At 45.1% G+C, this 13,377-nt stretch overlaps 1 protein-coding gene across 3 annotated transcripts in view; it reads left to right on the top strand.

The window, feature by feature from the left end:
- CRACD (capping protein inhibiting regulator of actin dynamics) overlaps positions 1-13,377 on the top strand; it is a 983,102-nt gene that overhangs the window by 336,658 nt on the left and 633,067 nt on the right. The gene's annotated exons all lie outside the window — the stretch shown is intronic.

Here is a 13,377-nt window from a genome sequence, read left to right as displayed (position 1 = left end):
ATCTTGTACGCTGCACACAATGTTATGTTTCTGTATGAGTAGCTTAGTATACTAGATAGAACCCCATAATAGAATGCTATTTATATCAATACATCATTCAATGCACTAATTAGGGTATGATATTTATTGCAATGATCCTTGACACTTGTTTCGCAACATTATAATAAGAATCCCTTGTGCACATATTTCATGAAAAGTACATACACATTTGATGTCATCAGTGATGTCATCAATGACATTTGTGATGTCATCTTTGATGTCCTGGGTGTTAGTCTTAGCAGTGCACGGTGGTGGCGCGAGTTATGGTTGCTTAGCTTACCATAACTGGTGAATTTCAAGGGTTTTTCAGTTTTACTTGGAACCATAACGTCCCTTTGACAACGTTTTTTCACTGAATTTCATAGGTTTTTAGTAGCGCAACTTAACCATAACGTTCCTTTAACAACGTTTTTTCACTGAATATATTACATACATATATATCCTACTTCTAAAACATTTCAAAGATAGAGTGACCATGCACATTCTCCAACCTCTCTCCTCCCACTTAACTTTGCCAACCCAACCCTTTGAAATCCATCTGGCAGGAACATATAAAATGATTTACAAGAAGGAAACAGCAGTGATCAGGTGAGAACTGCTTCATTGCTACGCCCCATTTCTAGTGCCTGCATGAAGGCACTCTTGAGAGAAATTCAAACACACATAGGGCCGCAGAGAAAACCGGATGCTTGGAATCTGACAGGGATTGTGCAGTAGGTAGCTTTGCAAATGCAAAGTGCACACCTATTTCGTCATTGAGACGGTACAAACAAACCATACCCTCTGTATTTACAAAGCCAGATCTATTGGCTTTCCCAAAGTTTGTCCTTCTCTTCCCTCCCCATCTCTATTAGAATAGTTGCCACTACCTATGTTTATAAGCACAATGTTCACCAGAAATGTCCATTGAGGATGAAAACAAAATATAGATTTTTAAAATAGGAATTCTAGTTTATATGTCGGTACCTTATACATATGCAGCCATAACATGTTTGTTATTTTATGTTGCCGTTTTATCGGGAAAATAATGGTGCAAATAAATGTTTTCCTCTGGAATCCTACCTAAAATGTGTTGTAAAAAGTAGCTTCGCTGAGTTTATTTCATAAATATGTTATTAATATACATGAGTTAATGCTTGCAGCACAGTGATTTTTCTCTCCGAACTCTTAATTTCATGCTTGTTTGACAAGAATATCTTCTGGCAGATAGTTCATTTAATTTACTCTCCATACATGTACTCCTATTTTTAGGCATAAATTAGTTGCCATCACTCGCATGGATTAGGGGTTTCTCATGTTTGGGAGAAAATGTTCAAGTATTGTAAGGTAATGTAATTTGTCATTTGTATAGCGCCTTTTCCCATTGGTATGGCCTCTAAGCGCTGTAGGTGAGTGCCTTCGGGAGACCGTAGTCCAAGGCATGGGAAATTCATCAGAGGAGTTTAGAATGTGTGTGTGCATTTTAGCCAATACAGAGGTGGGTAGGGGTGGCCAAGTCCCTGATAGCTACACATATCTAGCTGGCATGTGGACAATTAAATGAGAAACTTCAGGCTTTGGAAGTGTCACCCTAGCCTCTCAATAATCTACAGTCCCCTAACCAAATGCGACTGGTTCAAACGTCTTGAGTTGCCATGCGAAACAACATGGCCTGAGATTCAATGAATCACCGTCGGCCATAGGAAATTACACACACGCTGCCAATAGGATTTGAGCAGGCTAGAGCACAATCACTGGATGTTAACTTCAGTGGCCATAGATCAGTTCAATTAAAATTCACTCAAGTGAGGAGAACCCGCTGCAGGTCTAAATCGAGCTTTCTGTGGGCAGATAGAGCGAGTAGAATTCTGCAGAGAGCGTAATTCCACGTGTCAGTGTTCACTGAATTTAGGATAAACTTCTTCTGCTGCATAATGAGTTTCAGCCTCTACACGTCATTTCTAGCAAGCGGCGCTTGGCCATGAATTACCACAGAGACAGTAAAGTGCCGATAAATCATGGGATGCAGGCGGGGCCACGGTGCTACAATAGTACGAACAGAAAAACACAGAACAGAGAAACACATCCCCAAACACTTAGGGATTGAGCCCTTTAAAGGGACTGACAAAGGTATTTTGAGAAACCTGTTGACGAGTACAGTTTCTTCCCCAGACCATAGAATCCCAGCCAGGGATCTTCCTATAGGAACGTAACGGAAGGGATTAGTAAGTGTGGCATCCCCTGTTGTCTTCCAGACATAAGATATAGTTGCTCAATGCCGTGATGCAATGTAGTCACAGAATGTGTGTTCCTTATACCTCTCCGGGCTTGTGACACACTCGCTTGGACATAGTTGAGCATATGCACTTGATACCAGGTACTGCTACGATGTAAACAGTTGATGACCCACAATCCCAAATTATTAAGAGATTAACATTACTATTGCCAATATGTCTGTTCTGTACCACTTCTGTTCTCAAATGCAGCTGACCTTTTTACACACAAAGATAATGTTTGACACCACTGACCTGCTTCGCTTTGCATTCATCAAATCAAACAATCCAACTGCAGTTCCTCCATCCTTGAACATCACCAACTCCTCTATCCCTTAAAGAGCTTCCTCCTCCCCCTCTAACTCAAAACAAGTACTTCCCCTTGCCAAAAATTCCTATGTACACCCTAACGGTCAGACAAACCGATCCCCAACTTTTGCGACAAAGTCCTGGAATAAGCAGAAGCAACACAACTCTAAGGTAACAGTAACCATCACAACTTAAAGCTGGCCCAACAAGCTGACGTCTGATCGTACCAAGACCTCCGCCATCCCGGTGAACCCTGATAATCGTCAACGGTGACCCTTGCCTCCTGGTCCTCTTTGATCTCGTGTCTGCACTAGACATCGTTGATCACAAAGCAAAGCTTGCCACACTGTTCTCCCACAGGGGAATGTTCTTCCTGTAATCGTCGGCATGAGATGGCCAGCATGCGCAGCCAATTAGGAAAGACAGGAACATCATAGAGAGGTGAGCCTTTTGCACGGTGTGAAGAAGCACACCTATCCAGGAAGACAAGGCATGTGTATGATCTAGTAAACATTCCAAAATCTTTAACATTGAAACATTTCATTAAATGGTTCAGAATTGTAACCCTTTCTTCTCCTCTGCTCCTTCTCCACTCTCAAAATGTTGAATACGAAATGAGCCACCAGTGTAGCTTCCCTTACCCTCACAGTGAATGCCAAAACCTTCACGAGTGATGCCTATCTAGGGTTGGTTTCCAGAGACCCTCAAAACCGGTTCCATGTGTTAATATCCACGCAAAAATATCGCGATACAAAAATATTGCCATATTTTTGCGGCGATATTGACCCAAGGACCCTGCGGGGGACACCCCTGCAACCCCCCCATTATTTAAAAATGTGCAGGGGACACTCCCACAATCCCCGCTCCCACAAAATATCATCCCCAAAAATATCGCCTGTGGCGTGACAAACGGCCATATGTATGGCGATATTTTTGGTGGGGATATTTTGTAGGGATACCCTCAAAACCACACTGATTCCAACTCACAGGGTGGCATTTCCAACATATATGTTTTCCAAACACACTAATCCTCTATGCTTTCACCGACCTCCATCACAAACAGTACCATTTGCTTTTTCATCACTAACTGTACCATTTGCTTTTTGTGTCAATTCATAGAACCTGTAGGAAAAATCAGTGGACTCGTCTAACAGAGAAATCTGCAACAAAGCATGATGGGGAGAGCAAACTGGAGAATATACATTGGGCCTGATTCACAGAGCATTTTCCAATGGGAGTGCGCCATTTTAAAATGCTTCTGTGAATCAGACTCATTGTATCAGGCAGGCTCTTCAGAGCCTTTGTCTATTGTGAGTTCCATCGTCGGCTGTATTGTATTCGTTTTTCAACGTCTGAGCGCAGCATCGGGTCAGCATCTTCTGCCAGTGCAGTTCCAAGAACCTTTGCTGCATCTTGTATTTATCCGGAGGCCACGGTTTTCCCCTACATAAAATGACCAATTTGCCACGTTAGTAAGATCAACATGACTGTAGTGATGTATTGCCTGGGTGCTCCATGCCCAGTAAAGCGGGACTGGAAGAAGGCAAGAGTTCAGTGATCTCAAAAGTACACACATTTCAGTATCCAATGGTTCGATATAGGAGCTTGCTTGAATAGGATAGTCTTAAAATGTTTCCTGAAGTGCAGATGATTGTCCAAGGATCTCCGGGATACGGGGAGATTGTTCCACAGGGAGACTCCTGTAGTGCTCAGCACCCAGACACCATATTTCTTCTTATTAGCATGCATTAGCCTGAGGAAGAAAGCATTGGTAGCACTTAATCGCCTACTGGGGCAGTGCTTGGTGATCTACTGGAGAACACATCGATTAATAGAAGATATATGATGCTCAACAGGAAACCAATGCAGGAACTTGACCGCTGGTGTTATATAAGGATGGGCCTTGCAGTCTTGTTCTGAGTCTCTTGCACTGCTACATCAGGCTCTTAGAAAGGCCAAGTTACAAGCTACTGCGATAGTCAATGCAGGAGAGGATTAAACTCTGGTCACCTATAGATCTATTCTGTCGGCAAGACTTGTTTTAAGGCAATGTTGAAGAAAATTTGCTTAAATAAGAAGACCCGTTTGCAGGAACGTCATTTCACCAAAGTACATGGGGTAGTAAAAAATGACATCACACGACCCTTGACCTCTGATGACATCACAGGAAGTGATGTCATTTGACTCAACCCCAAAGTGACATCACGGGAAGCGATTTAACACAACCTTTCACCCCTTGACAAAACAGGAAGGGGAATCACATAGCATTGTTCATAAGTACACTACTAAAAATATAGTTATGATACCACTGTAATGTGATATACATTTCATACAAGAATGGATAAACATATGTATTGCTAGTATCAGTGTGTATAGGCCCATATTACCAAATTACTGTGAATGCCTGCAGACGTCCAAGACCACATTATAAGGATGTGTTATTATAAAGCACTTACGCTTAGGCACTTTATATAGAACAAATGCACATACAATATCACCCAACCTGTGTTGGTACTCATTTATCGACCTCAGAAGGAAGAAAGGCTGAGTTGAGGCGTTTAAGAACAGACTACATCAGTGAATCAAGCCCTTATGTGTGCCTGAAATAAACCTTTAATGAGTCTAGCAATTATTGTATAGACTTCCAGAAAGAGAAATTACATGTTATTGCTATTCTTTCTTATTTAGGGTCAGTGCTTAAAGTGCTACACTTGTGCAATACCCGGTTTTCTTTTCTTTGAGAGCCCTGAACAAGAAAGCCAGCCACTCCAGAAACAACGAGATACATGGCCCTGGCCACAGCCCAGGAGCTTACATTTTTAGGGGTAGCAAGGGAGACCACAAGGGTAGCAAGGGAGACCTCAGGGGTCGCACTTGCGACCCCTGGCGACCCCCACTTGACGGCCCTGCCCATTTGCAGAAAAGGAGTAAAGACCTCAGTACATTTGTGAATGGCCTCATGTCTCTTCACCATGCCAGAGTTCCTCGCACAAGATAATGGGATGAGTTCAGCTTGGCTCTGCAAAAGAAGGGCTCTTGGTTGATTTGTGCCTTGCTGAGTATCTCCTCCTCTTCATTCCGAGGAATTAAGCCTGGTCCGGCCACCAGGCATGAGGAGTCTATGCTTCTGGATATTTGAGAAAATCTTGTCTGTCGACCAAAGTCAATTTTGACTCATCTGTAGTACCCAAGATGTCCTGAAGCCTGAATATAACCTTCAAACTGGTTATTTGGGATTTCAGTGGAGACCTCTCTTATTTGAATATTGATTCACTGTGATCATTTTTTAAATGTTCTTGCTTATCAGATACCAGTTTCTGCTGGATTACAGTCTTAAATTGTGGTTCCTCAGCTGCGCTTGATTGGGTGTGAATTCATTCCTCACAGTTTCAATCTCACCCAGTCTGACCTCCACCATCAGGACATTTTTGTTTTTTCTACACCTGATTTTTTTACATTTTCTTTGTAATTTGTCCAGTTCCTACTTGCAGTTTGCACATTATGCTTGATCTCCTGCACCCTTCAAGAGATGGTCACTTCAGTTAAAGGCGAAAAGCCCAGTTAAGGCCAGATGGAACTTACTGTGCCCCTTGTTTTGGGTTGGGAAACCTCTGCTATCACAATAAAGCTTTTTAGACTATTCCTGAAATTCTATAATCTATTCTTGGTTGGCAAATCACTAATTCTTTTGCTCGGTTGGGTCTATTTGTTCGGCAGAGGCACAAGTCAGCAGGACACTCTGGAATCCGTCCAGGAACCACCTTCATGCCAAGTTCACTTATGTCTTCACATTCCCATTGGTGACATAGCGCCTCTCGAACATATGGGCAGGACTCTTTAACTCTGAGTCGCAAAGGCAGTCCGTGAAAGGAGCTTGACCTGCAGGCCTAGCCCTAGCAGGTCAAGGCGAGGCCCTCCAATCATCACAGTTGACAAAGTCATGTTTTCTTGAGTCCAGCAATACAGCTTGAAGGTAGTTCAGGCACTGGTCTGGCCTCCAGTCTCACCAATTTGCTTCAAAGTGGAAGAGGCCCTACTATGATCCCTTTAAGCCAGGGTTGTCCAACTCCAAGCCTTGAGGGCCAGATCCATGTCGTATTTTCAGGATACCTCTCATTAATATTCATGAGATTAATTTGCATACAATGATTCTAAATGTATGCACATTTTTTCTCATGAATATTAATGAGGTTTATCCTGAAAACCTGTCAGGATCCCGGCCTTCGAGGCCTGGAGTTAGACAACCCTGCTTTAAGCAATAGGAACAGCAACCACCTCACTGCGTGCCCAAACAAATAGCCATGCAGCCCATGTCCCTGGGTTTTCTAGTTGGCCGCCATGGTTGGGAGACAAAGCTGTTCTTATCAGACTGGTCCAAAGGGCGCTATCCTGCACATAACCCGAACCGTTGCACAGAAACCCAAGTGATGGCTCTGTGCTCGTCCTCTCTGGATGGCTACCATGCAGATCCTACACTTTAACACTTGATCCTCATTGTGCATTGGTCCCACGCACAAAAGGCCACAGCATGCATCCCCAATGGACCATGGATGCTGCTTCCAGGCCTACCCAGCGTGCAATTTTAGCTCTGCTCCAGCGTTGTCCACCATTCACCTGGACTACTTGGAGTCGTAGAGGCAATGATACCTCCATGTACTGCCATATTGTGTCCATGGCTGTTGCCAGGCTACAGATCATGGGGACAGAAGACGGGAACTCAGCTGCTTCTCCATGAATAATCCTCCACCGCAATCCCTACCTTCTCCAGCCAAACTGGTGACCATGATGTGAAGGCTGCAGGAGTCTCAGACTGCGGGTGCCAGGCCATCCAGTCATCTAGAGTGACCTCAGCCTAGAAGCAATTCCATACAGTCCTGACCTATAACAACATAGGGCCTCATTACCACCCAGGCGGTAAGTTACCGCCTGGGCCATGACTTTACCACCATGGCGTAAACTACGTTTACGCCATGGTGGTTGGCGGACTTACCGCCCCATTCCGACCTTGGCGGGGCGGTAAGTCCCCAATCCCCATTTACCCTTCCCCATTCCCATTTTTGCCCCATAGGGCATAATGGGAGTGGGGAAGGCGTTAATTACGCCACCGTAAATTACGGTGGCGTAATTAACTCCATGGTCCCTTAGCGCCATGGATTTTAACACCTGCTAAAAGCAGGTGTTAAAAGCGCCATGGCGCTAAGGGACCTCGTACTCAGGCGGTAAGGGTCGGCGCTGTTAACGCTGCCGTAAACCCCTTACCGCCTGGGTCGTAATGAGGCCCATAGTGCCTAAACACTGATCCTGCAGGTGTGGCGGTCCACTCCCAATCCAACCCCTCCATGATCACACAGGGGGTCGCAATTAGATTTCTAGCACCTATTGTGCCGCCTGCCACAGGTTTTTTGTTATGTTTTAGCCCATAGCTCCAGCTGACATGAGGCGTAGTGGTGGGTGGGCGCTGTGATCACAGACCTACCGCTTCTCTACCCTTAAGGGGTGAGTGCAGAAATCCCTTTATTATTGCAGGTCCCATAAGTCCCTATTTGGCCACCTCCTCCCAGCACACACAAACACAAATGCTTCTGCTTTGCCAGAATACCCTCACCGGCATGGTGTGTTCAGACTCTGATGCTGGCATTTAGACAAAGAAGGCATCTCGACACAAAATGGCTGCTTGCAGAGAGCTGTACTTGGAAGAATAATATAACATTTCATATAGAAGGAAACACAGGTAACAATAACTCCCTAATACTGTTCATGCTGGCTTTTTGGGGGAAACCACGGACCGGAAGTAGTGTCATGGTTGCGATTATGGAACTTATAAAGCACACCATCCACCATATGCATGGCCTTGTGGCTCTGCATGCTCAGTGTGTACTGCACCCGCCACCTTTTAAAGAGAACTCTCATGCTTCTTTCTTCATACCTCCTGCTGTTTGTTATTACTGCATGCATTGGTTTGGACTTGAGTTATCACTAAGACAATTATATACCAATTCGAGACAGAAAGGCAATTTCCTGAAGACAGCATCGTCTATCACCACAGTGCTGAAAACATTGGGGGTCACTTTTGACATTAAATGGAGGTGTACAAGCAAGGCATGCCCCATTTTACACCCCTTGCAAGGTGTAGGAGGGCAGCAAAGCAGACTTTGCATCTCCCCTTTGCTTTCTTCCCCCGTCGCGGAGGAGCACCCGGTTTTACGTCTGATGGAGATTTTCATTCAGCAGGTGTAGAACCGATGGATTCCAAAGGAATACGCCTCATAATTGCACCTGAACAATAGCAGACGGATTCCATTGGAATCCATCATTATGTGGAGCCCCCCAAAGCGTAATTTATAGACAGTGCTTTATTTCTCTCGAAGTGGAGAATACCCAATGATATGTAAGTGCAACCCTTGGCGGTCCCTGTATGCAATTGACGATTTTCATGAAATGACCCTCTTTGTGAATTAATGAGGTGTTATGCCCCAAGGTGGTTGGCCAACCATCCCTGTAAGTAACGGCCCGCTGCCCAAGTTAAGGGGCGGAGCACACGGGCGATAATGGTGACTTTTTTTTAAAAAAATTAAGAAAACAGATAAACATACCTTTCTTCTGCAGCCCGGAGCCGGCAGTGCTAATATCTGGAAGTCAATTTTTCATGTTCATGAATGTGACGTCATGAACATGAAAACAGGCTTGCCGATAGATAGCAGCACTGCATGGCGTTGGGCCCCGGAAGAAAGGTAAGTTTATTTTTCTTTTTTACAAAAAAAAGTCACCATTAGCACCCGTGTAGAAAACTACACGGGTGCCAATTAGAAAACTACACGTGTGCCAATTGTTGAGAGGGGAGCGGGGAAGTGAATGTAAGGCGGCGCTAGCTTCCCAGACAGCTTGAAAGGCAGGCTTGTACCATACAGTACAGCCCACGTTTCGAGCCACCTGATTGGCCAGCAGCACCACACAGGGTGTTAATGTGAGTTAAAGGCTTTGCAACAAAACAAGCCATCTTTTCACTTATGCAGCCTTAAGCTTCGTAAGAAAGACAGGCAGATGGAGGCAGGGGTGGACTCTGAATGGAATGAGGCCCTGGAAATAATTTTCAAAGCGGTGCCACATTATGTATTTTCACCATGTCCAACCCTTTTCTTATGAGGACATTTTGAAATAAAATAGGTTATCATACAAAAGTGGCCCAGGTTGCAGAGGCCTACGAGGAAATCTCCAGAGTTCCCCATGGGCCAGTCCAACCCTGAATGGAGGTGAAGGCCCATTGTTGATTTCAAAAGAAAAGCAGCACAAAGATACAGCATGAAGAACCAGAAATAATAACAATTTGACAAAAACTGCATACTTGTTAACTTTTCAGTAACTCCTAGTAACAGATGGAGGTGGGATCTGCAGAATGCTAAAAAGATCTCGGAGGCCCGCTGCCTTCACCCGCCACCCGCTGCCTTCACCCGCTGCCTTCACCCGCTTCCAGGGGCGCTTATTTTTGGGGCGTGCATATGACTAAATGAGTTACCCGCTTCTGGATATAGGAAAATAGTGCTTACTGACAGATCATTTCCTTCACTTCCAGTTCTCGACATCTGCATGTGGTGCTCACTTTTTCTAAGCTTATGATAGACCTGCCTACCATGAACATCAAAAACCCTGAGACCTTTTCTGTTCGGGTGTGAGCCTACCACTGCCGGGAAGCATTACAAAATCTGACATAGCTCATCCCAGGGTAAAAAAAGGCTGTATCAGTGTGTGTGCGCCTATATATATAAAGATAGATATAATTTACACGCCAAACAAACATTTCTTTCGAGCCATCTGGACAAACCTTAATATTGCGGATTTGTTCATAGTTAAAAACAACCACGCACATTCTCTGTTTTTTTAATTATTATGTAATCTTATATTTGGTTTAAAAAAAGGTGCTTATGTAGATCACATTAGAACTAATGCTGATAAGACACAGAAGGATGAAGTGACTTGCCCAGGATCACACACTTAAGGGGCGAAGCTGGGATTTTGAAAATAGCCCTCAAGTTGACCCCATATTTTCTCAGGTCTAGTTTGAAGAAATGTGTTCAATGTGTGGATTTCAAGAATGCTCAATTATAAACAGATTGCTTGAAAAGTACACAAGTCATAATGACACAGCATGATAAATATATACAACCCTATATAAATATGTTAAGCAAAAAGTATAGTTTCAGCTTTCTTTTCTCAAGACTGCCAGAGTTCAAAGTAATGTGTCTGGTAGCCTATTACAGGAACAGGCATCAACACTGCCATGTGGGTGTGACAACCGGGTGATTACAGAGCTTTCCATTTACCTCCCTACAGCCACCCAGGCTCGGACTGGCCTATAGGGCAATAGGCCCAGGGCCGAACCAAATAAACGCAAAATGCTGGTGTGCGCCAGTATTTTTGGTGAAAGTGGGACACTTTTTGGGCCAATGTGGGTCAGTTTGATGAGTTACTCCACTATGCGACTAGTAGTTTTTATCATTAAAAAAAAAACTCCCCGGGAGTAATACTCAAATAGTGTCACAAAAGGAATGAATAGCTATTTGCAACTGTGGGCCACTTTTTAATTGGTGCCCAAGTCATTTCTATTGCCCAGTCCGTCCGACCCAACAACCACCCCCCACAAACTCATGCTGCATACTATACATAGATGTTCTCTAGCTCTGTTTGAAGTTGTGGGACATTGGGGGCAGGGCCTTAGCACAAGAGACACAAGCATCATTAAACACGCTACTGGCGAGGTAGCTCAGTGTGCAGGGCATAGATTCGATTCCCACAAGGGTTAGAGGGACCAGGTAAACAAAAAAAAGGCCCAGGTCAACTAACAGAAAAGTAAGACTAACTCTTCAAGGCACTACACTTCAGTAGCGTTTGCAGGAGAAGGGGCTTTAAGTGTTACTGTTCAAAGAAACACATATTATAATTAATTTATCACAAACTAACACTAGCTCAAGTTGTAAAATGCAGCATTTCTTCTGTGGGAGATTGTGCATTCCTACCTGCCAGCTATGAAGACCTACTACAAAAAACCGGGACCACTGCAGTTTCCAATGGGAACATAATCTTGAGAAAGGGGGACAGAGCACCAAATACTGGGACTGTCCCGGCAAAACCAGGACAGTCCCGGTAAATGCGGGACGTCTGGTCACCCTAATCAGGGTGTCAAAGAAACGTGATTATTTGAATTCCCCCAGCAAAGCTTTTTTTCTGTCCAAGTCGGCAAGGCTTTTAAGGAGAGGACGAGACTTTGTATGTCACAGTGAGCGAAGAGGCCAGAGCTGGAAGTCCTCCAGTCGCAGACTCTAATAACACAGCAAAAATCCTAGAGGTCTTTAACTGTGACCCTGAGCCCCCGGGCCGGTACCAGAGGTTGGGCGGCGCTGCTATGATATCTCATTGAAAGTTCCATGGTGTGAGGCCATACATCTCGCCTCGTGTCTTCTCCCCCCACCACTGCACAGTGTATGATATCGCTGTGCTGCTTGGCAGTGCCTCCAGCAGACCTTAGAGAACAAGCTGCCTTCTGTCAACTTCTGTTAGTCTCTCTCTCTCTCTCTCTCTCTCTCTCTATGCTCTGCTTCACACTTCCTGCTTCTCTCCTATAGGCTGATTCATTGCCGCTCTGACTGAGCATGTCCGCGATAAGCCATCGGAGTTCACAGCACATCAGTGCAAGTTCAGCGCAGAGCGTAATACATGATCTGTGACTCCCACCCACTGTGATCTGAGATTCAGATCACTGCAATCTATCTCACCCTTAATACTCCTAATGGAGACTTATTACATGCATCTTAGCTGTGTACCAGTAGCAGAGGAAGCTTTTTGTGCCAGGAGGGGTGCCAACTGGAGGCTGGGGGGCACACTGCTCACCAGGTGGAGCCAGGGGTCCACCCCTCCTCTCTTGCCCCCCCTGGCTCCGCCTTTGAGCTTTACCTCACTTGGTACACACAAGTTGCGACCAGTATAGTCATAACCCATCCCGAAATCTGCTTCTATGTGACAACAGCACCTGCAGTTACAGAGGTTTGGCATCATTAATGATGCATCATTGAATGGTTCATGCTCCACAAGGTGGATGGATAGCTATGCGCTACTTTTGTGCAAGCTGAGAAATGGACGCCGGGGAAAGCAGTCTATGCTGCTGTGCCTAGTTAGCATGACCCGCTCCTGTCATTGCCAAACATTGTCGGGGATAATCTCTGCGAGACAGCAACCCTTGCATCATAATGTCACCTGTAGGTACAACCAGACTTCAAAGATTCAACCTCTGCCAAGCCTCTCAGAAGTCACATGAATTGCTTAACACCTTCCATTAGATGGTTGGACACATGGCCATGCAAGGGCAGCTCCTGCGTAATGGGTAGTGGGTCCCGCCCGTCATCCATTATGGATGAGCTAAAGCCAGCCCAAGGAAAACACTTCCAAGCGCTTCTGAGCTGCCTTTACCTGTCTAAAACAAATGTAGTTTCCCTTTGACAGTTTAAGTTTCCCAGTGCGCATGCCCAATGGCCCATGCACGGCCGGGGGTGTTTTGGTTCCTCAGCCTTGCACAGCCCATTGGGGATGTAGACTGGAGAACTGCAGGCCTAAATGTGCCTAGCGGGGGCTCCCATGCCTCCCCGTACATTCAGGCCTCCCTGGGCCATGTGTCAGAGGTGCTCTTGCCTATGACCTTGGGAACCAGGAAGGTATCTGCTTCCTGGTTCCTGTTAACGCTGTTCAGGAGCCGGAGGGCCTTCGTGGAAGATGGCATCTGGACCAGGAC

The sequence above is a fragment of the Ambystoma mexicanum genome, chromosome 6q (genome assembly GCF_040938575.1).
Source record: "Ambystoma mexicanum isolate Mex_15411 chromosome 6q, UKY_AmexF1_1, whole genome shotgun sequence".
Lineage (NCBI taxonomy): Eukaryota > Metazoa > Chordata > Amphibia > Caudata > Ambystomatidae > Ambystoma > Ambystoma mexicanum.
Note: the sequence above shows the minus strand (reverse complement) of the source record. Positions and strands in the feature narration are given on the sequence as shown.